This window comes from Suncus etruscus, chromosome 3 (assembly GCF_024139225.1).
Source record: "Suncus etruscus isolate mSunEtr1 chromosome 3, mSunEtr1.pri.cur, whole genome shotgun sequence".
NCBI classification, from domain to species: domain Eukaryota; kingdom Metazoa; phylum Chordata; class Mammalia; order Eulipotyphla; family Soricidae; genus Suncus; species Suncus etruscus.
This window is the reverse complement of record NC_064850.1, coordinates 154153097-154180191: the sequence shown is the minus strand read 5'-3', so window position 1 is coordinate 154180191 and position 27095 is coordinate 154153097. Positions and strand designations below refer to the sequence as shown.

Sequence of the window (27095 nt, the reverse complement as noted above, 5' to 3'; positions counted from 1 at the left end):
TTTATGGTTTCTGAACATTTTCAAGTTGCTGTCATAGACTGTTCTCTTATGTTTGGGTGATGGGCTTCTGTTTTGGCATGTGATTATTAGTAATAATTTCTTTTCTGCCATGAAAAATAGATTGCACACACTCTGGGTAAGCATGCGCAGGGTCTGTACTCTCGGTTTGGGCTGATGCATCAATAAATAAACTTGCCACATTAAAGACAGGAAATAAATGAAGATTCAGAATGAAAGGATAAACCGTACATACCACTTCAATTTTGGAACTTCAGATATAAAATTATGGAAAGAAATACTGCCTTCCAATTTGAACGTAATAGACTGTATTTGCTCTAATGTAAAACCCATTTGAATAACATTGTCACATTTGAATAACTCTAAACTTAGAATTCTTTTGGATAATACATAAAATTATGGTGTCTCCTTCTTACAATAAATGGTGCTTTAGACTTAATGAATTACCATAGAAATGATTTTAAAAGTGCACCATATTATTTTCGTCTTTTTAAATTTTCTTAATAAAGTTTATTAGAACCTATAACTAAATTAATAAAAGCCTATAGTAGAAAATCTAAGTTATCATTATTTTCTTTCATCTTTATTTAGTGTAGTCTTTAATTTATTATTTAATGCTTTAGGAATAATTAGTGATACTAATTAAGAAATATTTAAGAAAATGTGCTTATTAGATCACAAGACTTTTTCTCTCAGGCATTTAAAAAATATATTTGGAAAGTTGATTGGGCCATGTCTGGTGGTGCTCGGGGCTTACTCCTGACTCTACACTCCTGGATTACCCCAAGCAGGGCTCAGAGAACCATTTGGGGTACTGAGTATTGAATCTGGTTGCCCACGTGAACGACAAGTGCCCCCCACATTGTACTATTTCTCCAGCTCCTTGATGACTATAACTTTGTACTATAGTTGAAAGTTGAAGTACGTGATGTCTCCATTCTTCTTTTTTCTTAGGATTGCTTTGGCTATTTAGGTTCTTTTTGTGGTTCCATATAAATTTAAGTAACTTTTTAAAATTTTCTTGATTATGTCATGGGATTTTGATAGGTATTACATGGAACTTATATAATGCTTTGGGTGGGACAGTCATTTTAAAAATGACTACATTTTTTTCAAGCCAAAGGAGCAGCATATTTTTTTTTTTTATCTCATGATGTCGGTTAACAGTGACAGAGGGTTCCAGAGCGATAGTGCATCGATAGGACATTTACCTTGCACACGGCTGATTCGGGATGGACCTCAGTTTGATCCTCGGTGTCCCATACAGTCCCTCAAGCCAGGAGTGATTTCTCTGTCTTTCTTTCTTTCTTTCTTTCTTTCTTTCTTTCTTTCTTTCTTTCTTTCTTTCTTTCTTTCTTTCTTTCTTTCTTTCTTTCTTTCTTTCTTTCTTTCTTTCTTTCTTTCTTTCTTCTTTCTTTCTTTCTTTCTTTCTTTCTTCTTTCTTTCTTTCTTTCTTTCTTTCTTTCTCTTTCTTTCTTTCTTTCTTTCTTTCTTTCTTTCTTTCTTTCTTTCTTTCTTTCTTTCTTTCTTTCTTTCTTTCTTTCTTTCTTTCTTTCTTTCTTTCTTTCTTTCTTTCTTTCTTTCTTTCTTTCTTTCTTTCTTTCTTTCTTTCTTTCTTTCTTTCTTTCTTTCTTTCTTTCTTTCTCTCTTTCTTTCTTTCTTTCTTTCTCTCTCTCTCTCTCTTTCTTTCTTTCTTTCTTTCTTTCTTTCTTTCTTTCTTTCTTTCTTTCTTTCTTTCTTTCTTTCTTTCTTTCTTTCTTTCTTTCTTTCTTTCTTTCTTTCTTTCTTTCTTTCTTTCTTTCTTTCCTTCTTTCCTTCCTTCCTTCCTTCCTTCCTTCCTTCCTTCCTTCCTTCCTTCCTTCCTTCCTTCCTTCCTTTCCTTCCTTCCTTCCTTCCTTCCTTCCTTCCTTCCTTCCTTCCTTCCTTCCTTCCTTCCTTCCTTCCTTCTTCCTTCCTTCTTTCCTTTCTTTCTTTCTTTCTTTCTTTCTTTCTTTCTTTCTTTCTTTCTTTCTTTCTTTCTTTCTTTCTTTCTTTCTTTCTTTCTTTCTTTCTTTCTTTCTTTCTTTCTTTCTTTCTTTCTTTCTTTCTTTCTTTCTTTCTTTCTTTCTTTCTTTCTTTCTTTCTTTCTTTCTTCTTTCTGTGCTGTGCTCTCTCTCTGGCCCCACCAGGAGTGATTTCTGAGTGAATAGCCAGGAGTAATCCCTGAGCATCACTGGTTGTGGTCCAAAACAAAGTGACAGAATTTTCTATATGTGTTTTTAATTTCCTGTTAAATTTATTTCTAGGTACCTGATTGATTTTGATGAGGCATATATTTTTCAAATTTAGATACATTTTTTTAGTTCAACTTAATGTTTAAAACACCTAATACTGTTAGTTGGTGCTATTGCCTCTTTTGTTTTAATTTTTTATTTTCTTTTGTTATTTTTAGATTTTTGTTTTTGTTTTTGTTTTTGTTTTTGGGTCACACCTGGCAGCTCTCAAGGGTTACTCCTGGCTCTACGCTCAGAAATTGCTGCTGGCAGGCTCAAGGGACCATATGGGATGCCAGGATTTGAACCATTGTCCTTCTGCATGCGAGGCAAACATCTTACCTCTATGCTATCTCTCTGGCCCCTTCTTTGTTATTTTTAAAATTAACTTTCAAGACTTCATATATTTTTGTTGTTAAATATTGTTATTTTATTGAAAATTCTCTTTAAAGTCATATAAAATAAGAAATTAATACTCTCACTTTTATTCCCTGAGATGAACAGTTTCAGTGGGAAAGCATAACTTTAGACAGTTTTGTTTGACTCAGATAAATGTAAAAATACACATTTTATTTTATCATTTAAAAAATTTTTAGAATTTATACATGGTGGTTTACAAAGTTGCTCATTATATAGTTTCTGGCATTACATATTCCAATACCTATCATGTAACACATCCTCTACTGTTGTTTACATTTTTTAATGTTTTAATAATTTGCATTAAATATGCACATTGCAGATGTATTGAAATTTTATTTAGGCACAGTTCTTTACAAAGTTATTGAATAGTTTCAGATATTCAGTGTCCAACTTCAAACTCACACCAGTGAGTTGTCCTTTCACCCCTGGCCCAAGGTTCCCTCCCTTTTTTCACCCATCCTCCTTAGCAGACTTTTCCCCCTCAGTTTTTGAGCCATGCATAGTGGTGCTCTGAGGGTATTCCTGGATTTGCACTTGGAAATCACTCTTGGTAGGCTCAGAGACCATACAGGATGCTAGATTGAACCCTGGCCAGTGCATGCAAGGCAAATGTTTTATATGCTGTACTATCTTACTGGCACAAAGCAGACTATTTTAACAATTATTTTTCCTGTCTTTTTGACTCTACCTCAGGGGTTACTCTTGGCTCTGCATTCAGGAATCACTCCTAGTAGTGCTTGGGGGACCATATGGGATGCTAGGGATCAAACTTAGATGGCTGGATGCAAGGCAAACAAGCACACTGCCCACATATTATTGCTCCATCCCCCAAATAAACTTGGGTCACATTTTTACACAAGTATTTACTTTTGTGGTACAAATGTACATAGTTACCTCTATAGAAATAAAATGACCAAAATCCTTGACCTTATGTGTAACTTATGTAACTTATTTATTTATTTATTTTTTGGTTTTTGGGTCACACCTGGCTATGCTCAGGGGTTAATCCCAGCTCTGAGCTCAGAAATCACTGCTGACAGGCTCAGGGAACCATATGGAATGTCAGGAATCGAGCAGCCATCAGTCCAGGGTCAGCTGCTGGCAAGGCAAACACCCTGCCTCCATGCTCTCTCTCCTGCCTCCTTATGTAACTTTTTTTTTGAAGGGGGGTGGGAACTAATACTCCTTTCTTGGTGCTCAGGGACTTCTCCTTGCAGTTCTTGGTGGAGCATATACAATGTCGGGAATCCAACCAGGTTCAGCCTTATTCAAGGAAAATGACTTACCTCAGTGCCCTGAAACTTATTTTTAAAATAGCTTTATTATTATATACTTTATCTAGCATAAAATTCAACCTATATATTTTTCTTATTTACCAGTTGATGAAAAGTGATGTTGTTTCCACTGTTATGCTAATGTAAGCAATGACTTTTTGTGCCCATATGTTTTCAGTTCTCTTGGGTAAATATCTAGCAGTAGAATTTCTGGGTTTCATGGTTAATATAAGTTTAAGATTTTTAAAAAAGTTTTTATTGTGGCTGAAGTGAACTACAAATCTTTTACAGCAACATTTAAGGTACTAGTGTAACTGGTCCCCACTTGTACAGCTTGCTGTGGATTAGGTATAGATTCTGTTGTTGTTGACTTTGTGTTTGACGTTCAGGTCTGGTCATTTTTTATTTCCACTAAATGTCCATGCGAGTGTCTGGACCTGGTACCATTCATTTTTCTCCCTCAATTTATGAGGCTGAACAAGATGATTTAAGCAATGTGGTTCTGTTGGAGATAATAGAAAAAGAAAAAGGAAAAGAAGAAAGAAAGAGAAAAAAACCTAGGAGGGGCCCTTCTAGGTGTTATAAATATCAAGTTAGAAGAAGGGAGGGAAAATAAGAAAAAGGTAACAAAACAAAAAAAAAACAATAACAAAAAACAACAAAGAAATAACAAGAAAAATACAAAAAAAACCCAAACAAATTGCAAACAAAAAACAAAAAATCAAAGCTAGCAACTACGAAAAAGAAAGAAAAAAAAAAACAATGACAAAGAAAACAAAAAGCAGCCAAAAAACCCCAACCAGCAAGTACATAAATACATAAAAAGGTTTGTGCTTTCTTCTTCTTCTTCTTCTTCTTCTTCTTCTTCTTCTTCTTCTTCTTCTTCTTCTTCTTCTTCTTCTTCTTCTTCTTCTTCTTCTTCTTCTTCTTCTTCTTATCTTCTTCTTTTTCAGGGATCTTTCCACTCAGTTGTGGATGATATACAGAGGCCTGTCTAACTCAGAAATCGCCCCTGGCTTGGGGGGACCATATGGGACGCTGGGAGTTCAAACTACAGTGCATCCTAGGCTAGTGCTTACAAGGCTTACAAGATGCCTTACCTCTAGCACCACCTCTCTGGCCCCGAAGTTTAAGAATTTTAATAAAAAAAAAAAAAGAATTTTAAGAAACATCCAAGCATCCACACAGATTTTAGAAAGAAGATGAAGGGTCAGGTTGGATGATCTCATGAGATAACTAATCTGGAACTGCTTCTAAGCAACTGTAAACCAAGAGAGAGGAACAAGGAGACAGGGTGGAATCAGAGCTACAGAGTTGTCAGTCATAAAGTTTAGGTGGTATTTGAAGCCATGGGCGTAGATGAGATTATGTGATGTGTTCATGTAATATTAGGAGGACTGAACATTTGGAGAGCATTTGAGGGGAGTAGGTAGATACAGAGGATTAGTGAATGACCAGATAGTTCAGTGGGCTGAGTGAGTTTATATTCTGAATGCAATATTCAGAATGCAATTGTGAATGCAATTTTCAAGCACAGAAATACCCCTTGAGCACTGTTACGTGTGACCTAAGTTCTTCCCAACCCCCACCAAATAGTACTGAGACATTGTGAGAAATGAAAATTAAGAAGGAGGGCCAGGAGAAACTAATGTCATAACGAACAAGAGGTAATAAAGAGGGCAACTGTAATGTCTGTCGAAGTATCCCCTACCTACATTAGAGGCCAGTTATCCTGGCAAAATCCTCTTTAGACTGAAGAAATCACAAAATCACAAAATTCCAGGGCTGGGGTCCTTATTAGAGACAGTAAAGTAACTTCTTAAACTCTGCCTTTATGCTGTGAATTGGTCTGTGTCAACGTATCTTCCACCTTCACTTTCTTTTTTCAGATGAATGGGCATCGCCCACACACACCTGAACTATGGAAACAACCACAATTGTCTTTAACATTCCCAGGATCCAAGCCTCTAACAGAGAAGACCTACCACTGCTTTGGCATTGACTTACTCCAAAGAGCATTCCCAACACCCAGGCGACTCAGCAACAGTCTGCATGCAGGGCAGATCGCTCTGCATTTAATGATATGCTGAAACTAGAGGATGCTCCACATCAGCCTGACATCGATGAAAGAAATGCACAGAATCCAGAGTCTTTAAATATAAAAGTCTGATACCAACTATAGCTAAAGTGTGCAAAAGTTTCACCGGGACCTTGAGAATGACTGGAGTTGGATAGACTGGTATGCCTGGAACCCAGAGTCTGTCTTATGCCAATAAACTTTGGGTGTGGCCCAAAAACCAAAAAAGAGAGAAAGAGAGAAAGAAAAAAAAGAAAGAAAGAAAAAGAAAGAAAGAAAGAGAAAGAAGAACGAAAGAAAGAAAGAAAGAAAGAGAGAAAGAAAGAAAGAAAGAAAGAGAAAGAAAAGAAAGAAAGAAAGAAAGAAAGAAAGAAAGAAAGAAAGAAAGAAAGAAAGAAAGAAAGAAAGAAGAAAGAAAAAGAAAATTTTATATGGGCAAGAACCCAGAATTGTGCCTGTTTATGTTTTAACCAATTTCAAGACTGCAAGAAGTAGAGACCAGGGCCAGAGAGATAGTATGGTGGAAGGGCATTTGTCTTGCATGCAAAAGGACCGTGGTTCAAATCCCGGCATCCCATATGGTTCCCCAAGCCTGCCAGGGGCTATTTCTGAGCGTAGAGCCAGGAGTAGCCCCTGAGCGCTGCTGGGTGTGACTCAAAAACAAAAAACAAAACAAGATGAGACTTTTCTTTTCTTGGACCACACCGGGCGGTGCTCAGGGATTACTCCTGGCTGTCTGCTCAGAAATAGCTCCTGGCAGGCACGGGGGACCATATGGGACACCAGGATTCGAACCAACCACCTTAGGTCCTGAATCGGCTGCTTGCAAGGCAAACACCGCTGTGCTATCTCTCCGGGGCCTAGATGTGACTTTTCAACAAAGACTTGTTTGTATCCAACAGCTGGCTCAAACCTATTTGTGGTTAATTGCATAGGTTCTCCTTCGTTAACTTTACAACAACACATTTTATTCAATTGAATATTTTGGTTTATGCACATGTGGGATTTTATTGCACTTAAGTAGGTATGGCTGACAGAAAAGTCAAAATGAAACACAAGGGGTTGGAGCAATAATATAGGAAGCAGGTACTTGCTTGTTGCCGACTTGGATTTGATCCTCGGTATCCTATATAGTCTCTCAGTCCTCATTCTATCTGGAATGATCCCTGGGTGCAGAGCCAAGAATAAACCCTAACCCTGAGCACTGCTGGGTGTGGCCCAAAAGTTTCTTTGGATCATATCAAAGATTTTTGGTCATTATACTTTTATTCAGGCCCTGGAAAAGACACTTTTGAAGATAAAGTAAATATAGATGAAAAGGTATTCTTGTCAAAAAAAAATTTTTTTTTTGGTTTTTGGGCCACACCCGGCAGTGCTCAGGGGATACTCCTGGCTGTCTGCTCAGAAATAGCTCCTGGCAGGCACGGGGGCCCATATGGGACACCGGGATTCGAACCAACCACCTTTAGTCCTGGATTGGCTGCTTACAAGACAAACGCTGCTGTGCTATCTCTCCGGGCTCTCTTGTCAAAAAACTTTAAATTATATTTTTATAAGTAATTTAAATAGTGTTGGATGTTCAACACTTTATGAGAAAAAAGCTATTATTCATTCGATCTGAACAACCTTCCCAGATATAATTATCGTTGCATTGCTATCTCCCAGATCCGATGTTCTAAAAATCAATGAGATCTTTCTCACCAGATAATTTCGGCAGTTCTACACCATATTCTCTGGTTTGATTCTGCATGAGCTTGCTTTTATATATTCTATTGTCATAATTTATTAACTTGATAAAATCTGCTGACTCCTCATGGAAAATATTGTTTATATTTTATATTTCCTGTGGCCTTCTTTCCACAGCCTTTATTATTGAGTATTTACATGAGAATAGGGCCTTTGTTTTTTAAAAGTTCATCTGAGCCTGTTTGTTGTCTCCCCTGAAGTCACAGCCCTGTTTGTGACATCCATCGTGCTTTTCATATTGAAAACAGTCAGTGAACCCTGCATAAATATAATCTTTCCCACTTGTCTGACATATCTAGGTGAGTTGAATTAGCCCATTTTACCTGCATGGCAACCCAGAGAGACACAGAAGATGATGACAAATGTGGCCTGAGTTCAAATAAAGCCCCCTGATGGCACCTTTTTTTTTTTTTTGGTTCCCTTAGTTACGCAGGATTATTGTAATATGCTTGTTTGTTCTCTGCAACACTTCCAAAGGAAAGGTATATAAGAATATATAAAGAACTATCTAATAAAGTTCAGGAAAGATGAACATTTTATATGACATTGGGTTTGTCATATCACCTTCAGTGATTCCAATCATTTCTTATGGAGGTGGTCGTTGGATTCTTTTTGGTGAAACTGGGATAGCGGCCTTAGGGATAGATATCATGTTCTTATGGACATTTTTCAGTGTATTACCAGTTTCTACTTTGTGCTCTCCTTTGTGTTGTCTATACCTGAACTGCAATTTGAGTCAATTAACAAATAACAAAAATAAATCATAAATAGGAGATCCAGTGACTGTATACTAGTTATTAAACTAACTTAATTTTTTAAGATATTTTGATAAAACAGATGCCAGGTAAAATTAAGAACTTGTTTACTATGCCTGAAAGGGTGGGGAGAGAGAGAGAGAGAGAGAGAGAGAGAGAGAGAGAGAGAGAGAGAGAGAGAGAGAGAAGGAAGGGGGAGAGAGAGAGAGAGAAGGAAGGGGGAGAGAGAGAAAGAGAGAACAACAAAATTTATAAAACACAGGAGCAGTGTTTTGCTTTGTTTTGTTTTATTTTATTATTATCATCTTTTGTTCTGGGGGTGGAGGGTTATTTTCATTAATAGTTGACCTCACTGTGTGGGCCAGGTAGTTTAGTTTGGATTTTGCAATGTGGTGCTATTTGGGTTCAGGGCTCTGGTGACTGCCATGCTATACCCAACAGTGCTCATTGGTATCAAAGTATCCAGGTTTGTTGTTGTTGTTGTTATTTGTTTTGTTTTTGGGCCACACCTGGTGATGCTCAGGGGTTACTCCTGGCTAAGCGCTCAGAAATAGCTCCTGGCTTGGGGGGCCATTTGGGATGCCTGGGGATCAAACTGCAGTCTGTCCTAGGTTAGGTGCATGCAAGGCAAATGACCTACTGCTTCTGCCACTACTCTCGCCCCAAAGTGTCCAATTTTGACCAGTGTGGCGCCAGAGACCAAATCCATGGTGATAGAATTCAGGACCTTTACATATCAGTCATGCTTTTCAAATCCTTAATTAATAGGGGTTGATCACCTAGTGGACTAGTTTTAGTACTCAATTTGAATTTTCAGAAAAGGTTTTCACACAGTTAGCATAAGTGAATAATAGAATGGGATTGTGCTATGCTTTTCTGCCCTCTGAGATATTGTCCACAAATTTCTATTCCTCTTCCTTCTCTCTTGTTAAAATTCTACAAGAACTTTCTCACAAAGTTCAGCTACATGTAGCTCCCAACCTTTTTATTTATTTATTTTCGATTCATGTTAAATTTCATTGAATTCTTATGTAGCTATCACAAACAACTTTGTTTCGATTTTGGGGTTTTATTTGATGGTGCTCAGGGCTTCTGGCAGGGCTCAGGATTATCATATTCCATTCCAGGGACCGAAGGATTAGTTGTAGTCTCTACCTTCCTAGTAGGTGTCTTTCTTGCCTATTACATGAGTGTTTTATTGAAAGTCTTGGTAAGAATAAGGTACTTGGTACTGAAGTGACAGTACAGAGGGTAGGGCATTTGCCTTGTACACGCCAACCTGGATTCTATCCCCAGCATCCCATTTGGTCTCCTGAACCCCGTCAGGAGTAATTTCTGAGTGCAGAGCCAGGAATAACTCCTGATCATTGCCAGGTATTATCCATGCTCTTGACCTAAGTAACTACTCTTAAGCTAATTTTTTTTTTTTTTGGCTTTTCGACCACATCCGGTGATGCTCAGGGGTTACTTCTGGCTATGTGCTCAGAAATTGCTCCTGGCTTGGGGGATCATATGGGACACTGGGGGATCAAACCGTGGTCCGTCCTAGCACGCACAAAGCAGACTCCTTATCGCTTGCGCCACCACTCTGGCCCCTATTAAGTTAATCTTTAAGAAGTGAAATGTCTAGCAAGACCTAGAACTAGTCATCTAGGGTTGACTGCTAAGTGTCAGATAACACAGATGTGCGCTGCAGTGCTATTATTATTTAAAGCGCAATCCCTTCATTCTCTTCTGCTTCTCTTACTTTTTCACCGCTGCTAACATCAAAGTGAATCAAAATGAATTCAGTAAAACTCTTGCTTTCTAATAACACAAGTTATTAATTAAACCATTAGATGAGAATGACATCTATAATTAATGAAATGAATTAAGGAAACCAAGAGCTTTATACTATAAAAATGTTAATAATGACTTTGAAGAGAAAATTGAGCTTCAGCATTTTCAGATCAGTCAGGAAATACAAATCTTGGACATGTGTACAGTTTTCTTGTGTTGTAACTATTATTTAGAATTGCCTTGCCTGGTTTATCGCTATATGTTGTTGACATGTAAACATAGCAGCTTGTTATTGTTTTCTTTTTCTTCGATTAACTCCCACTCTTCTTTGGAACATAGGTCAAATCAGCTTTATTCTTAGCCTCATTTAGCTAAGTGTTCCAGTCTTTTTTGTTATTATTTTGTTAAATTTTTAATTGGGGGGGGGGCACACTGGCAGCACTCAGGGGTTACTCCTGGCTCTGTGCTCAGAAATTGCTCCTGTCATGCTCAGGAAACCATATGGGAACTGAACCTGGGTCCATTCTAAGTTGGCTGCTTGCAAGGCAAACACCCTGCCATTGTGCTATCGCTCTGGGCCCCAGCTTTCCAGTCTTATTATCAGTTCTTGGTCACTATACAATACCCTTAAGGATGGGAATTACACATAAACCCTGAGGGCCTTCGGAGCCAATAGACTAATGTGTTTTTGTGAAACTAAAACACAACCTTAGTTCAATTTTAGCACACAAACTTACTGAGCATAACTTGAGGCACAGGGTTCTACAGATAAATAATTTAGTGTTCTCGTGAAGATGAACAAAAAGTCTAGACTCATGGCTATTTAGATATAATTGTTCTGTGCATGACTGCTTATTAACATGTATATGAGGAGTTTATCTATATAGACTTCCAAAAGAAAATCATATTGAGCTGAGTTTCAAAACATATTTGGAATTAGAGAGCTAAATAAATAGGAGTACAGTCTTCTAAACCTGTGTTTCTCAACCAGGCTCCATATGGCCTTTTTGCCATATGGAAAACCCTTAGGGTTTTCAAATAAGTTCACAGGCTGGTACAATATAAATAGGGGGGGTCACGATATAAATTAAGTCACAGGAGGGGCCGGAGAAGTGGCACTAGAGGTAAGGTGTCTGCCTTGCAAGCGCTAGCCAAGGAAGGACTGAGGTTCGATCCCCCGGTGTCCCATATGGTCCCCCCAAGCCAGGGGCAATTTCTGAGCGCTTAGCCAGGAGCATCAAACGGGTGTTGCCCAAACAACAACAACAACAACAACAACAACAAAATGAAGTCACAGGAAGGAAGGTCAGAAGGGGGCCTCAGTCAGAAAAAGATTGAGAAAACTTGTTCTAGATTAAAAGGAATTGAGGTTTTGGGAAGTAGTGGCCATATCAGAGAGCTATTTTTGTTATCTTGAGCAAATGGCTTACTTTCTGTGAGGTTGAGTTGCTAAAACTATTATAAAAGAGGGTACATTATTTCTGATCACTATATTTATTGCTAGAATTTATTTATTTATTTTTGGTTTTTGGGCCACACCTGGTGACACTCAGGCTTTACTCTTGGCTATGCACTCAGAAATCACCCCTGACTTGGGGGACCATATGGGACTCGGGGGTTGAACCATGGTCTGTCTTAGGTTAGCATGTTCAAGGCAAATGCCCTACTGCCTGGGCCACCTCTCGGGCCCTGATTCGTAGAATATTAAGTTTTTGTTCTTTTTGCTGTTTTCCCTTTTTCATGTTATAACCATATGCTAAATTTGCTTTGAAGAAACCACTCCCTCCATCTTTGAGTGAGCGTCACAAGGCTGACAGAGTTCACGTAGGTGCAAGGAGAGGCAAATATTTTTGATCCTGGCCAGTTTAATGTTTGTGTTCTCTGAACAGCAGTGGACAATTCAAAAAATATACATAGAAGGGCCAATAAGACTCAAATTTGAGACTTCAATTTGTATTGAGGCAATGCCTGGTGGAGCTCAAGAATTACTTCTGACTCTGTGCTCAGGGATCATTCCTGGCAAGGGTTGGGAGATCATATGCAGTGCTCAAGATTAAAACAGTTTACTACATGCAAGACAAATGTCAATCCTTGTATTATCTCTTTGGCCTTCAACTTTGAAACTTTGTTTGCGTTTCTTTTTCTCCTAAGAAGATCTGATTGTAGAATTATATTGGGTGAGGCTAGAATTTCTACATCTCAATCCTACAGAAATGCCTATAAAATAAAAGAATTCAAAAGAAGAAACAAATCTAGTTCCCGGGGTCCTTGCTGCTACTCCAGTGAGTTTAAACCTGATACTCTTATTAAGAGTTAATGAGGGGGCCGGGCGGTGGCGCTAGAGGTAAGGTGCCTGCCTTGCCTGCGCTAACCTAGGACGGACCACGGTTCGATCCCCCGGCGTCCCATATGGTCCCCCAAGCCAGGAGCGACTTCTGAGCGTCAAATGGGTGTGGCCCAAAAACCAAAAAAAAAAAAAAAAAGAAAAAAAAAAAGAAAAAATGATATCCCTGCACTCTTCTATGATAAACATATCTCCTTCATGCATGAGCTATTTTTCTCAGGTTTCTGTTCCATGCCGTCAAAAGTTCTGATTAAGCGAGGTATTTCTTTTAGACACCATGATTTACAATCGTGTTTAGATGAATGTTCTAGGAATGGAACATCACTGTACCAAATCTACTCTCAGAGTGTCAACAAGTTTCCATCACTGTGTCTAGGTCCCTTCTTCTTCCACTTTGTGTCCCCTCCTCACCCCAAAGTTTTAGGAGAAAATGCTTTTCTTTTTTCCTTTTTTTTTTTTTTTTTTGGTTTTTGGATCACACCCGGCAGCGCTCAGGGGTTACTCCTGGCTCTATGCTCAGAAATTGCTCCTGGCATGCTCAGGGGACCATATAGGATGCTGGGATTCGAACAACCGACCTTTTGTATGCAAGGCAAATGCCTTACCTCCATGCTATCTCTCCGCCCCGAAAGTGCTTTTCTAAGCCTGAAGGATGAATATAGAGTTGGAGACATGATTCATTTATTGTCATTATTACCTTATTAAAGTGAGATAATACTCTCCATTAGGGATACTTTTATGTTTTTTTTTCTGACTATTTTATAATTCTAAACTAGTCCCTATTCTGCTTTCAACAAGTTTGCGTTCAAGTGTTTTTTCAATGAATAGTAGCAGAGACTCCTTTAGAAGGTACTTCATTAATGTGACTTGCTATAATAAAATATCTATAAACAATATAAATTTAATTCTTACAGCTCTGTTTTTGGGCCACACCCAGGATACTCAGGGCTTACTCCTGGCTCTATTCAGCTGGATCACTTCTGGCAGTGCTCTGGGGACCCAGTGGGATGTCATGCAAGCAAAGTGCCTTGCCCACTGTAACTACAGCCCTAGTTTTTATAGTTCTGGAAGCCAGAAAGTATAGACCAGGGAGCCAGTAGACTTGGTGTCTGATGAGGGATGGTTTCCTGTTGATGGATAGTTTTCTTTGTGTCTTTGTGGGTGGTATGGACAAGTCAGCTTTGGAGTCTTTTATAAGGACATTAATCTAATTCATGAAGGCTCCACCCTATATTTCAAATATTTTACCATCAAATTAAGGGCTAGAGAGATAGTATAGTGAGTAGAGCTCTTGACTTGCACAGGGCTGACCTGGGCTCTATCTCTGACACCCTATTTGGTTATTCAGACCTGCCAGGAGTGATCCCCAAGGACAAAAAGCCAGGTGAAAATCCTGAGCACATCTGGCTGTGCCCTCCTAAACCAAAATTCCATCAAATTAAGAAATTAGGTTTCAATAAATGGGAAGGAGGACAGCCAATCTTTAGCAAGAGAGTCATTTTTTTTTTTTAAAACTACATCTGGTAGTACTCAAGGGTTACTCCTAGCTGTGAGCTCAGGAATCACTCCTGAAGGGATATGGGGGATCATATGGGTTGTCAGAGACCAAACCCTTGTCAGTCATATGCAAAGCAAAATTCCTTTCTAGTGTACTTTTCTCCAGCCCCAAGAGAGATCTTTTTAATAATTCAGAAAGAAATATTAAGGGGGGGCAGGCGGTGGCACTAAAGGTAAGGTGCCTGCCTTGCCTGCGCTAGCCTTGGACGGACCGAGGTTCGATCCCCCGGTGTCCCATATGGTCTCCCAAGCCAGGAGCAACTTCTGAGCACATAGCCAGGAGTAACCCCTGAGCGTTACCGGGTGTGGCCCAAAAACCAAAAAAAAAAAAAAAAAAAAAGAAGAAATATTAAGGGGAGAGTCAGATACAGAATGTTCCCTCTCATATGTGGATCTTAGTAAAAGAATAAAAAATGAGCAAAAGCAATAGAACCTGAAAAGTGGTGCTGGAGATTGATCCAGGGTCATGTCCAAAGCAACTGCAAGTGCTTACCTCCTGCATTGTTTCTCTAGTCCAAGAAGATGTAATTTTAAATAGGTCATCAGAGAAATCCTTTCTAAAATGTAACCTGAACCCTGTGAGAGTCAGCCCTCATGACATCTGTTTGAAGAGAGTGTTCTGGACAGACATTAATCATAGAAACACCTCAGAATTTTCTTTATAAATAACCTATTTTGGGGCCGGAGAGATAGCATGGAGGTAAGGCGTTTGCCTCTCATGCAGGAGGTCATCGGTTCGAATCCCGGCGTCCCATATATGGTCCTCCCGTGCCTGCCAGGAGCAATTTCTGAGCCTGGAGCCAGGAATAACCCCTGAGCACTGCCGGGTGTGACCCAAAAACCACAAAAAAAAAAAAAAAAACCTATTTTGTCTTTCCTGAGGCACTCTGCAGAAACCCAAGGTGGTGAGCATGAAGCACGCTAAATAGGAAATAGTTATATGGAGAGGAACTTGTTACAGGGAACACTTAGTCATTGCTTTGCCTACTCAAGATTACTAGTGGTGTGGGGGCTCTGGAATATAGGAATGCTCAAAAGAGAAAGACTCAGTCACCCTGAAGAAGTTACAGCAGCAACTTTCCCTTTCAACTTTTATGTGTAAATTTACAATTATGTTTTACTAAGTATAAATGAGTTCATTTTGCCTTTGCTCAGAACCAATTTATGAGAGAAATGTTACAAATCATCCTTTTGTATTTGCTAAATCTGGACCTAATTCTATTTTTCATGAAATTGTGTTTGTAGAAATAAGGCCACATGGAAATGAACAAATAATAAAAAATGGAATATAACAAACCCCTGAAGTCCTAGAGAATTAAAACACTGCCAGAATTATTTATAAAACATGCACCAGTATCCAAAAGTATTTACAATTTGCTCCGTGGCTTATGAAATCTGGTACAATCCAAACATACTTGGTAGTTTCATGAGACCTAAAACATGTTTCTGAAATTCTGTGTCCAACTCCAGTGCAAAGAACCCATCTGGTGAAAGCATAATCTTGACATACAAAAGTCTTTGAGCTAGAGACCTTCAAGGCTCATTCTGAAGAAACAGAATTGTGCATGTAACTCTCATTTACTCTCTAGAAAATATGGATAAGGTTGAGTATTCAGTTTCTACTTGGTAATCCTAACTTGGGGGTTGTCTGGGAGAAAGGGACTGGACAATGCAAAATCCATGTGAGGAAGAAAATTGAATGATGACCATAAGATTGAAATATAAAGGGATAGCTCAACACTAAACAACTGAGTTGTTAAACTTAAATCAAGTTTGAGCTATGTAGAATCAGATCAGGCATTAAAAGGTCCCCAGTAGATAGCAGTGTTGGAAGGACACTGTAGAGGGATTTTTGATGTATCTTGTCTCCCAAATCCCTAGCTCCCACGACCCATTCAGATAGTAGGAACACACTGCCATCCATCTGTACCTCTTTGAAACAAGAATAGCACATTCAAGCTTCCCTTTTAAATAGTGGAGACAAGAGCCAACTCTTGCTGCTAGCACAAGGTCTCACAAGGCTGTTAATCATCGAGTACTGATAGCTACTGTTCCACATTGGATGAATACCAATTAGAGAGATGGGGCGACCTGAGGAATGGAGAGGAGAGAGCAGTGGGGGACTGGCTTTGTTGTTTTGGGGAGGGGTTGCCAAAAAAATATTACCTGGGGCACCAGTGCTCTTCTCGCCAGCCCTCAGGGGCAACTGATGAGAATGGCAGACTAATTTACAAAGTATAAAGTAGGGAATGTATCAAAAGCATTCTTTTTTTTTTTTTTTTTTTAGTTTTAGAAGCAGGCAGCCTTTGTCCAAACTTCACACTAATGATGTTTGAGTTTTCTTCTTGGTATCTACTAAAAGGCAGTTGTGTGAAGTTTCTTCAGATTTAGAAGGAAAGACTCTGGAAACAAAAATATTTAACTTGTGTGAAAGAGAATCATTTACCAGGGGACATTTAGGAAAATAAAATTCAGAGTCCCTCTGAGTTAAAGTACATTGCTCTCAATTGAAAAACAGCCGAACTAGATCAGGCAACTTAAACCTGTAGGGCTTTCATCAAAATGAGGTTTTATTTGTATATATACATGTTACTACTCATCCAATGACATATGAATCCAGGGTTCAGTATGGGACTTGTTACTTGGAGTGTCATTTTCTTTGTTTGTGTAAGTCCCCATTTGGTATCAGAAGTCTCTAAGCACCTTTGGATATATCTTGGGGCAGTGATTCTCAATATGATCATAGGTTTTTATGACTGGCTACATATAAAGGAAACAAGCTTGTTGAGAACCAACTACAGACTTGGGAATAGGGAAAGGAAAACATACTTCTCCCCAGTTTTAGAGTTGTCTTCCACTGTCCCAGAGTGCTGAGAGCACAGCATGGAGCTGCTCAGAAAACTTGATTAGGTCCCACAGTGCTAAGCACATTGAGTTTCAAGAGGCAGGGTAATTGTAACAATTGGAAGCACTATGAAAAATGGTCCATGTGTGGGGAGGACCAAAATTAAACTGAGATGACTAAGAAACATATTAGCTAAAATTATGTTTGATTTTTCCATCAAGAGCTCTTTCTTTTAGATGCTTGGGAGAGTGCCTCCACAGGGAGTTGAAAAGTGCTCAAGGTCTCTTCTGAATTGATAGTGCCCCCAAGGGTGATGTGAACTGTATAGGAGTAGAAGGAGAGTCATGGAGACCTTTTAGTTAGCTAGGAGGCCCTCATGATTTATTTGAGAAGAAATGACTTGGAGAAATAAGGAAAAATTATTTAGCTGTAAGATTTGTTCCTTTATTCCTAGCCTATTGAAGTCACTCAATGGATATGGAATAAAGAAATGTTGGTTCTAATATATTAAAATGGTATGCAGTTTGAAAGCTATGGGCTAGCCAGATCTGTTTCTTATTACTGACCCATGACAAGAAACATCTCACTCAGTGTGAAAATAGAGTCAAAAGACAGTTTTTGAGAAATTTCCTTGTATTTAAGCTTATGTGCTCTTTATTTGCTTAAGTGACTCATGACCTGAAGATTGTGGAGATTGACATAGTTAAATTTTGGATAGAAAATAATCAGAGGCTGCTAACAAAACAATATTTTGGGGAGATGAAGAAGAATCTACAGAGGTTGTCCTGAATACAAAGCAGATATGGCCCCTTTTCTTTTGACATATCATATGTGTGTGAGTGGGTGTATATTGGTTGTAGTAACGATTTATTGGACTTTGATATCATTAATTAAATAATTGAATATTTTTGTAAGAATAGGATCTTTCTGTATGAACACAGTGTAATGGTTCCCAAGTTTATGGTGTTTTTGTTTTTGTTTTTGGGCCACACCTGGTGATGCTCAGGGGTTACTCCTAGCTATGCACCCAGAAATAGGTCCTGGCTAGGGGGACCATATGGGACTCTAGGGGATCAAACTGTGATCAGTCCTAGGCTAGCATGAGCAAGGCTTGAACCACCACTTCAGCCCCGTTTTTTTTTTTTTTTTTTTAAGGATCATTAGCCTCACCTATATTCATTGCAGCGCTATTTACAATAGTCAGACTCTGGGAACAGTCAAGATGCCCTTCAACAGATAAATGGCTAAAGAAACTGTGGTACACAATGGAATATTATGCAGCTGTCAATATAGATGAAGTCATGAACTTTTCCTATACATGGATGTACATGGAATCTATTATGCTGCTTGAAATTAGTCAGAGGGAGAGAGAGACACAGAATGGTATCACTCATCTATGGGTTTTAAGAAAAATTAAAGACATTACTGTAATAAGACCCAGAGACAATAGAGTTAAGGGCTGAAAGGGCCGGAAAGACTGGCTCACAATTTGAAGCTCACCACAGAGTGGTAAACGCTGTTAGGAAAATAACTACACTAACAACTAGCATGACAATGTTAAAGAATGAGAGGTAGAATGCCTGTCATGAATACAGGCAGTGGTGCGGGAGGAAGGGGGCATTGGTGGTGGAAATGTTGCACTGATGAAGGGGGTTTATTCTGTTTTTGACTAAACCCAACTACAAACATGCTTGTAATCATGGTGCTTAAATAAAGATATATATATACTTATATATATATTTTTAAAAAGTAGAACTACTATTAAAATTAACTTCACATCTGTAAAAAAAAAAAGATCAGTAGCAAGTATATAACCTTATATTCTGATATCCTTTGCCGCCTTCCAACCATAAAAGTTACAGAGTGGGAAACAATTTGCCTGCTATAGGTAGAGTGAAAATGTGTGAGCTTCAGAAGACCAGGAGGGTCTTGGGAGAATAAAGTCCTAAATGCTCATATATATAAAGAACAAATGTCACTTTACAAAGAGCTTTTCATATAGATTATTACATCCAAACCAATTAGACCCTTACAAATGAATGTGAAAAGTAGTATCTGTAGAAGAAAAACAGGCAAAAGAACAGAAAACTATGTATACTTGGGCTGCCAAATTGCAGCAGATTATCAGTTTAAGGAGGACACATGCCAATTGTGAGCAGAAAAATAATCTGTCTTCACATCATTTGAGGAGTGAAAAGATCAGTATATGGACTCAGTTGAAAATATATGACATCAACACCTTATCAAAATTACTTAGGAGAGGTCAGTGAAAGAAGCTCTTTTGAAAAGGAGAGAGAAGAGATTCAGTCCTCTGGACCAGTGAGTGGTACTAATGAAGAATTGAAAATTGCCAGCATTGAGTGTGAATTTTGGGACACTAACCACATGGGAAAGGCAGGAGTGATTGATAAATGGACACAAAGCAGAAACAGAAAGCAGAAAGTTTAGTCCTAGAACTAAAAGCTTTTGGTGGACTGTCAACAGGATGAATGCAAAGGGTCTAGATCAGTGATTTCAAGTTTAATATGTTGATGAATCTCCCAAGAATTTTGTGAAAGTGTAGATTTTGATTTAGTAGGTGGATGAGGCTAAGATTCTGCATATCCAACAGGTTCCCAATATATGTTCATAATATTTTTCTAAAAAGTATATTCGGAGGCACAGGGAGACTAGATAACCATTAGATCTTTGGTCATTGAAAAGAGGAGTTTAACATGGTGACATGTACAAGACTATATATTCTAATTTTGTTAGGTAAATAGTTAACATGTCTGCAGTTGTTAGTATTCTGGGTATATTGGAGTATAGGCTGATTAAATTTATTTGAGTGAAGACTATATTCATATTGCTAACAATTTTTGGTTGTTGGTCATTTTTCTTCCTCTAGGGAGGTAGAACCTGGAGAACTGAATTTACTTTTATTTAGTTCAAACCCAAACAGGATGCACTAGGACGTCTTCCTTTCCCTTTCTTTTTCTTGATTTCTTTTTCCTTTTCCCAACTGCTACTGAGTCCATGGAACTCTGCCAAATTCCTGGAAATAATCCAGACCTACACATTTCTCTTGCACATTACAACAGAAACAGTAGTAGCAAAATAGAAATAGCTCTATTTACTAAAACATTTTCCCCCTACAATTTAAGATTACAACTGGCATGCCAAATCAATATTAGGGACATGTTTAATACACTTATGTATTTTGGGGGTGGGGAATAGAAATAACACCTTTTATTTCAGAATCAATTTGAAGGGAGCTGACTTCATACACTGAATAGAGATCTCAGCCCATAATCTTGGGTTCCTGAGCACACAGCACCAGTTTAGCTTCTAATTTACTCTCGGGTGACTTAATGGTATTGCTTAATTATAACAGTTGCAAATTCCATGCTCCAAAATATATCACAGGCAGCCAAACATCTGCAGGGCTTTGTAGAGGGAGGATGCCAAAATGAAATGCTCATTTTTTGTATTATTTTGCTTTTATTAGTTTTTAATACATATATGTAATAAACAAGACGACCAAGACAACACTTAAATATGCACCAATGGTAATCAAATGTAAGATATTAAGTTGCAAAAATGCCCATTCTATGGAAAGGAATATGCTCCTCGAGAGAATCTAGGCTGTAACAGGGGACATTTTAAAATAACATTAACTTTTCAGAGATAGAAAAGAAGTAGGAAGACTTCCCAACTTGGAAAGTACAGATGAGAGCTAGAATAAGCAGAATGTACTGAACACTAGTAAAAAAAAAAGTACAAATTATTTTTCTGTGTGGAGAGCATACTGCTGACTAAGAAAACACCTTGTTACTTAGTACTGAGTTTGGAGAGTCAAGTTAGAGTCACGTAGAGATATCAATAAGCTCGGATTTGAAAATGTGCTAGCTCCAGTTTGTTTCAAACTTGTGTCTGACAAATAAGTTAAATTATCTGGTTCTTTTTCATTAAGAGAAAAGATATTTTCATGAGAAGCCCAAAATGTATATCATTTTTAGTAATAAAATTTAGATTTGGCTGATGTAATATATGATCTAATTTTATATACACAGTAGTTTGGGAAAATATTTTAGAGCTAGATTTTGTGTATTTTTTGATGCAACTATAACCCTCACAATTTTAAAAAGTGTTTATTTCTGAAAGGACTTATCTTTACCAAAATGCCTTCCAACCAACAAAATGTCCTAACCAACAAAATTTCAAACTTTGCCAATGACTCATCTCCCTTGTGCCACAGTATTTGTGTAAATGAAAAGAAAAAAAAAAGAAAGAAAAGTACAAAATATAAAAAAATAGTCAATTAAAAAAATTGCATCTGTATATGCTCAGCGGGGACCTGGTAAAAATTAAGCTGGGGCTAATGAAGCTCCAAGCCCCTGCATAACGCCACAGAGGGAGGAAGACTGGATATTGCCTGCTATGAGGCAAAGTGCTTAAGGAGCTTTGTGAAAGTCTCACTGAAACCAACTGAGCAAACGCTCCTGTCCCCCAGACTTACGAAGATCATCTTCAATCAGATAATATTGCTGCCACCACAGAGCTAGGTATGACTCCAGTGCGTGCTTACTGCTTAGTCACTTCAGTGAGGTGTTAACTGGAATGTCAAGGGAGCCTGAAGATGGAGGTTTATTAAACAATCTGGGACTCCCGGCTCTCATTGAGGCCCTAAGTGGGTGCTAGACATATAGATGGCTTATTATAAGACTCACCCATTCCCTTTGCTGAGACCAGTTTTATTTTTGTTTTTCAAATCAGGCGGCTTCCAGTTAAACAATTTTTGGTGCCTGACGTTTTTGGTATCTTCTCATATTTAGGCCCATCCTAGAGGATTTTCAGAATCTTCTACAGTAAGAGGCATAGATTTCTTTTTCTTTTTTTTTTTTTTTTTGGTTTTTGGGCCACACCCGGTAACGCTCAGGGGTTACTCCTGGCTATGCGCTCAGAAGTTGCTCCTGGCTTGGGGGACCATATGGGACGCCGGGGGATCGAACCGCGGTCCGTCCAAGGCCAGCACAGGCAAGGCAGGCACCTTACCTCTTGCGCCACCGCCCGGCCCCAGAGGCATAGATTTCTACTCCTAGACCTGTGTATTTTTTTTTTTTTTTTTTGAGTTTGGAACTCATGCTGAAGCTTGATGCCTAATTACTCAAGGTCTGTTCTAGAGACTTACAGCTGCTTTCTGATAGACCTCTGTAAGCATGGCTTTCTGGCCAGCAATGTCTTCATACCCAAGAGTTTATTTGAAATGCAAAAATGCATGTTCACTCCAAAGGAACTTAATCAGAGGTGGGTGCCCCAGATTAAGGCTGAGCACAGTTAATTCTAAGGCACTGTTCTAATTCATTTTAGTAATGATTGAGTGTATTGGTCTACCCAGAAACATTTGCATTTTTATACTGCAAAATGTTATGTTGAAAGTACCTGTAGTAAACAGGAATCTCTATTGAAGGGTTTTGGGAAAGAGGGTCCTCTTGGATGTGGCCCCCTATTGGATCACCTAGTTCTTCTCAATTTAGTTAACCTTCCCCATAGCTTTGGAGGTGCCAGTGCCAGAAGGAGCTGCCTTTGGATCATCATGCCAGAGCTTCCCAGAGAGGCTATCCATTTCTCCTGGGTGAGGATGGTGGTGTGAACTATGGTCATGAGACCCTTCATGATGCTAAAATAGTCATGGATGACCTTGGTCAGGGTACCAAACAGCTGGTGTTACAAGAAACATTGCTGATACTCTGGAGGGAGTTGCCATACTTCTGTTCATTCTCATTATATATGGGGTACAGGAAGGAGAAGGCACCCTTCAAGTGAGCCTGAGCCTTCTCCAGGGTAGTGAAGACCTCAGATTCTACTACATACCAGAATTACTTTGAAATTGATGCTTTTTTTTTTTTTTTTTTGAGCAGGGACACATTCAGCTGTGCTTAGGGCTTACTCCTGGCTCTGCACTTAGGGGTAACTCCTGTTGGTACTTGAGGAACCACATGGGGTGGCAGCTGCCAAACCTGAGGCAAATGCCCTACTCACTGTACTATTGTGTTGGCTTTGATGTTGGTGGATCATTATTCCTGTAAGATGGAGATGAACTTTCCATTGATGATGAGTTTTCTGTTTCAGGCCTTGGCTATGTCATTGAACTTGTTCTAGTGGGAAACCAATTGAAATATGGAGATCATGAAGTTGAAATCAGTGAAAAGGTCATTGAGGCCACAATTTCCACTTTGCCAGAGTTAAAAGCAGTCCCATTCTCTAGTTAAGAGGGCCAAACCTGTTCACTCCAGTCTTCACTGTTGTGTTTTAAGAGGAGGTGGACTCTGTATAATGAGAAGAATATTGAGCCCATTTTATATTTGATGTATTATTTGATTATTTTTTAAGGGTCTGGAAACAGATTTTTTTCATATAAACCATTGGTAATTGCTGCACATTAGGCCATTTCATTTACAAAAAGTTTCCTGGGAATGCTCTACTTTCAAATAATAGGAGAGACCTGTTCAATCAGATGGCAGACACTTGGGGATGGTGGAAAGATCTCCTAGTTTAAAATGGTCTTTCCTTTAAAATGTGAGAATTTCATTTTCCTAAAACTCATTCAGGAGCAAAGTTAACCATCAAAGATTACCCAGAAGTCAATTTCATGCCTTGCTGTCTCGTACCCATTTGCTTGATTCACCTCCATCCTTTCGGAGAGATGGTTTGATGCCTCAGATCAACTTAGAGCTGAGAGTGGGAGGGAGGAGTAGAGTAGATAGGGGGGCCGAGTCAGTCATCTCAGATTTTCCATGTCCAACATGAAAAGGGGTGTGTTGCAGAAGGAAAGAAATCTTCACTTTAAGCACAGTGGAAAGTTTGACAAGTCTCTGTGATCTGGACATTTTATTATTAACTAAGACTTCTTGGGTGGATGAATCATCAGAGGAACTATCATACCAAAGAGTATCCAGAAGAATTATAGAACCTTACCTGATTTTCATTCAAAGAGGTAGAAATAACTAGCGCCAGAGAGGCAGATCCTATACAGTACAATATGAAATAAATGTAGTTGATTTATGAACATTGGTCCTATTTGTTCAAATTAAAGTGTTCGTTCATGGATTACTATTTTAAATCTAGAAAAGGTTAGCTAAATGAAATAAACAATAATGATGTTTAATTCTGAAAGCTAGTCGTTTAGAATTTAATAAATACATTATATGGAATAGGGACCTATAAACTTTTTCCACTCATGACCCTTTTCACTGGAGACATTTAAAAAATTTTTTTACACTGGAGACATTTTTACATGCCCCAGGTATATAGGTATATTAAATAGATAGACAAACAAAATCCTTAGTGACAATTAATCATAAAAAATTCTATTACAATTGGTGTTGGGAATGCCCCTGATTCAATGTCGCTATGTACCTAAAATACTACTGTGAAATATTTGTAATCCACTTTGGTCAAAATAAAAATTATTAATAACAATTTAAAAAATTCTATTACAGAAAAAAACCTTTTAAAATTTTTTTCAACTGCCAGATTCAATTACAGTGAACCCAACATAGGGTTGCAGCCCACAGTTTAAGAAACTCAACTAATAAATGCAAAATGGTGTCGTTTGAAAACATGTTTGCTTAGATAGTGAGAATGTCATTGATGCCAGTCTTCTAATCTTGATTTCATTGGGTTATTGGGGAAGATTATCTATGTTTACACAAAATATATATACTAGAGAACTCCAGAGTTGATGAAGTTATTATGTCTATGATTTACTCTTAAATTGGTTCAGAAGGCAGGGGAAAAAGGTTTTCTATAGTTTTGTAATGTTTTGCTTTTTAGAATTATTTCAAAATAAAAATATTTATAGCATTAAATTATTTTTTAAATAAAACGTGTCTTGGAAAAGTCTCATTCTAGGTTAAAAATTACTATCTCTTAGGTTAAGAATGCTTATTCAGGAGCCTCAATGATATAGTACAGCAGGTGGGGAATTTGCATACAGCTGACTGGGGTTTGATCCCTGGAGCCCTATATGGTTTCCTGAACCTGCAAGGAGTAATCCTTGAGTGCAGACCAGGAGTATAAGGCCTGAGTACTGCTAGGTGTGAACCAAAAAGAGAAAAGCAAAGCATTTTAAATAAAGCTATTTAGGTGGATATGTAGGTGAGCCATTTTTAAAGCTTTGGCTTAGCCACCTAAGCCATATTTAAGTAATATGAGGGGAGGGTTAAAAGCATACTTTTTTCTCTTAGTTGGAGCCATAAATTAAAAATGAATATGAGTAAAACTCTCACTGAACAAGAAAAAAAGTCAAACAAGAAGGAAAATAGAATTATATATATATATATATTGCTCACTACTTTTACTTAAAAATTTTATTTTCTTTTTGGTTTTTGGGCCACACCCGGTGACACTCAGGGGTTACTCCTGGCTATGTGCTCAGAAATCACTCCTGGTTTGGGGGACCATTTGGGACACCAGGGATAGAATGGAGATCCATCCTGGATTAGCCGTGTGCAAAGCAAACACCCTACCACTGCACTATTACTCTGACTCCTACTTTGAATTCTTTTTAATTTTAAAATGTTTTCTCTAATTAATAATTACATTATTGTTACTAAGTTATGTACATTATATGCATTGTACTTTTATATAGTCTTACCAGCATTTCATTATATCACATGCATACAAAGTCATCATAAACTCAACAAAAATCATTAATTCACCATCATATTTCTCTCTCTCTCTCTGTGTGTGTGTGTGTGTGTGTGTGTGTGTGTGTGTGTGTGTGTGTGCATATACTTGTTTGGGGGCCATACAAAAGTGCTCAGAACTTACTCCTGGCTATGTACTCAGGGATCACTGCTGGCAGTGCACAGGAGACCATTTAACATGCCAGAGATCACATCCACATGCAAGGCAAGCATTCTGTTCACTGTACTATCTCTTTTATTTATTTATTTATTTACTTATTTATTTATTTTTTATTTTAAGGTGGAAATGCTAAAGTTCATGCCTGTTTTCTGACATACAAACAATTCACAAGAATCCATCTAGCTTTTTTATTTTTACTTATTTTTTTTTTATTTTTGGGTCACACGCGGCGGTGCTCAGGGGTTACTCCTGGCTGTCTGCTCAGAAATAGCTCCTGGCAGGCACGGGGGACCATATGGGACACCGGGATTTGAACCAACCACCTTAGGTCCTGGATCGGCTGCTTGCAAGGCAAACACCGCTGTGCTATCTCTCCGGGCCCTCCATCTAGCTTTTTGAGACACTCAAATTAGGCTGAAAATAAAGACTCTTTTGTATTAAAATTTAACTTTGTTCTGGAAGTTAGGGAGAGAGTACAGCTGATAGGGAGCTGCCTCGCAGGTGGCCAACCTGGGCTAGGTTCCCTGAGACCTCTTGGAGTTGTCCCTGACCTCAAGAGCAACACCAGGTGTGATCCCCAAACAAAACAAAATCAAAATTTAACTTTGTTTTATATAGAGGAGTTTTTATACTTATACAATTAAATGCAAATACAATAAAATATTTAGATTGGAAAATGAAGCATATGGGCTTAAAAACTTTTGGTTTTGTTTTCTAATTACACTTAGTGGTGCACAGGGATTATTTCTGGCTCTGCACTCAGGCATCACTCCTGGCTGGCTCGGGGGACCATATGGAATGTCTGGGATGGAATCTGGGTAAATCGTATGCAAAACAAACATCTTACCCACTGTGCAATATCTTTGGCCCTTCTAGATGGATCTTTCTCTATCTAAAGAGTAAGAGGCCCACTGCCATTTAATTCAGGGCCTGAGGATGCTGTGTTGTTCAGTTCTGTGGTGCTGGAGTTCTTTCAGGGCTGCAATTAGTGATGATTAGGGGACCATGCAATGCTGGGAATTGAGCCTGGGTCTGGTACATGCTAAGTACCCAAACTTCTGTACTGTCTCCTGGATATTCTGTATTTTTAGATTAAAATAAGAGGTCTAGTGAAACTCATTCTTTAGAAGGAAGATCCACTGATTAATGTAAAGGATGTTAAAGAATTATTAGTATTA

General features: G+C 38.4%; 1 protein-coding gene across 2 annotated transcripts in view; it reads left to right on the top strand.

Annotated features, from left to right (window-relative positions):
- Positions 1–27095, top strand: part of KCTD1 (potassium channel tetramerization domain containing 1) — an 802770-nt gene that overhangs the window by 452872 nt on the left and 322803 nt on the right. The window contains exon 6 of one of the 2 annotated variants that reach the window (XM_049769549.1): positions 4713–4725. The exons of the other annotated variant lie outside the window; for it this stretch is intronic. The gene's annotated coding sequence lies outside the window, so the exon portion shown is untranslated. Of the gene's footprint in view, positions 1–4712; positions 4726–27095 lie in introns of those variants that run through there. 2 annotated transcript variants of the gene reach the window in all.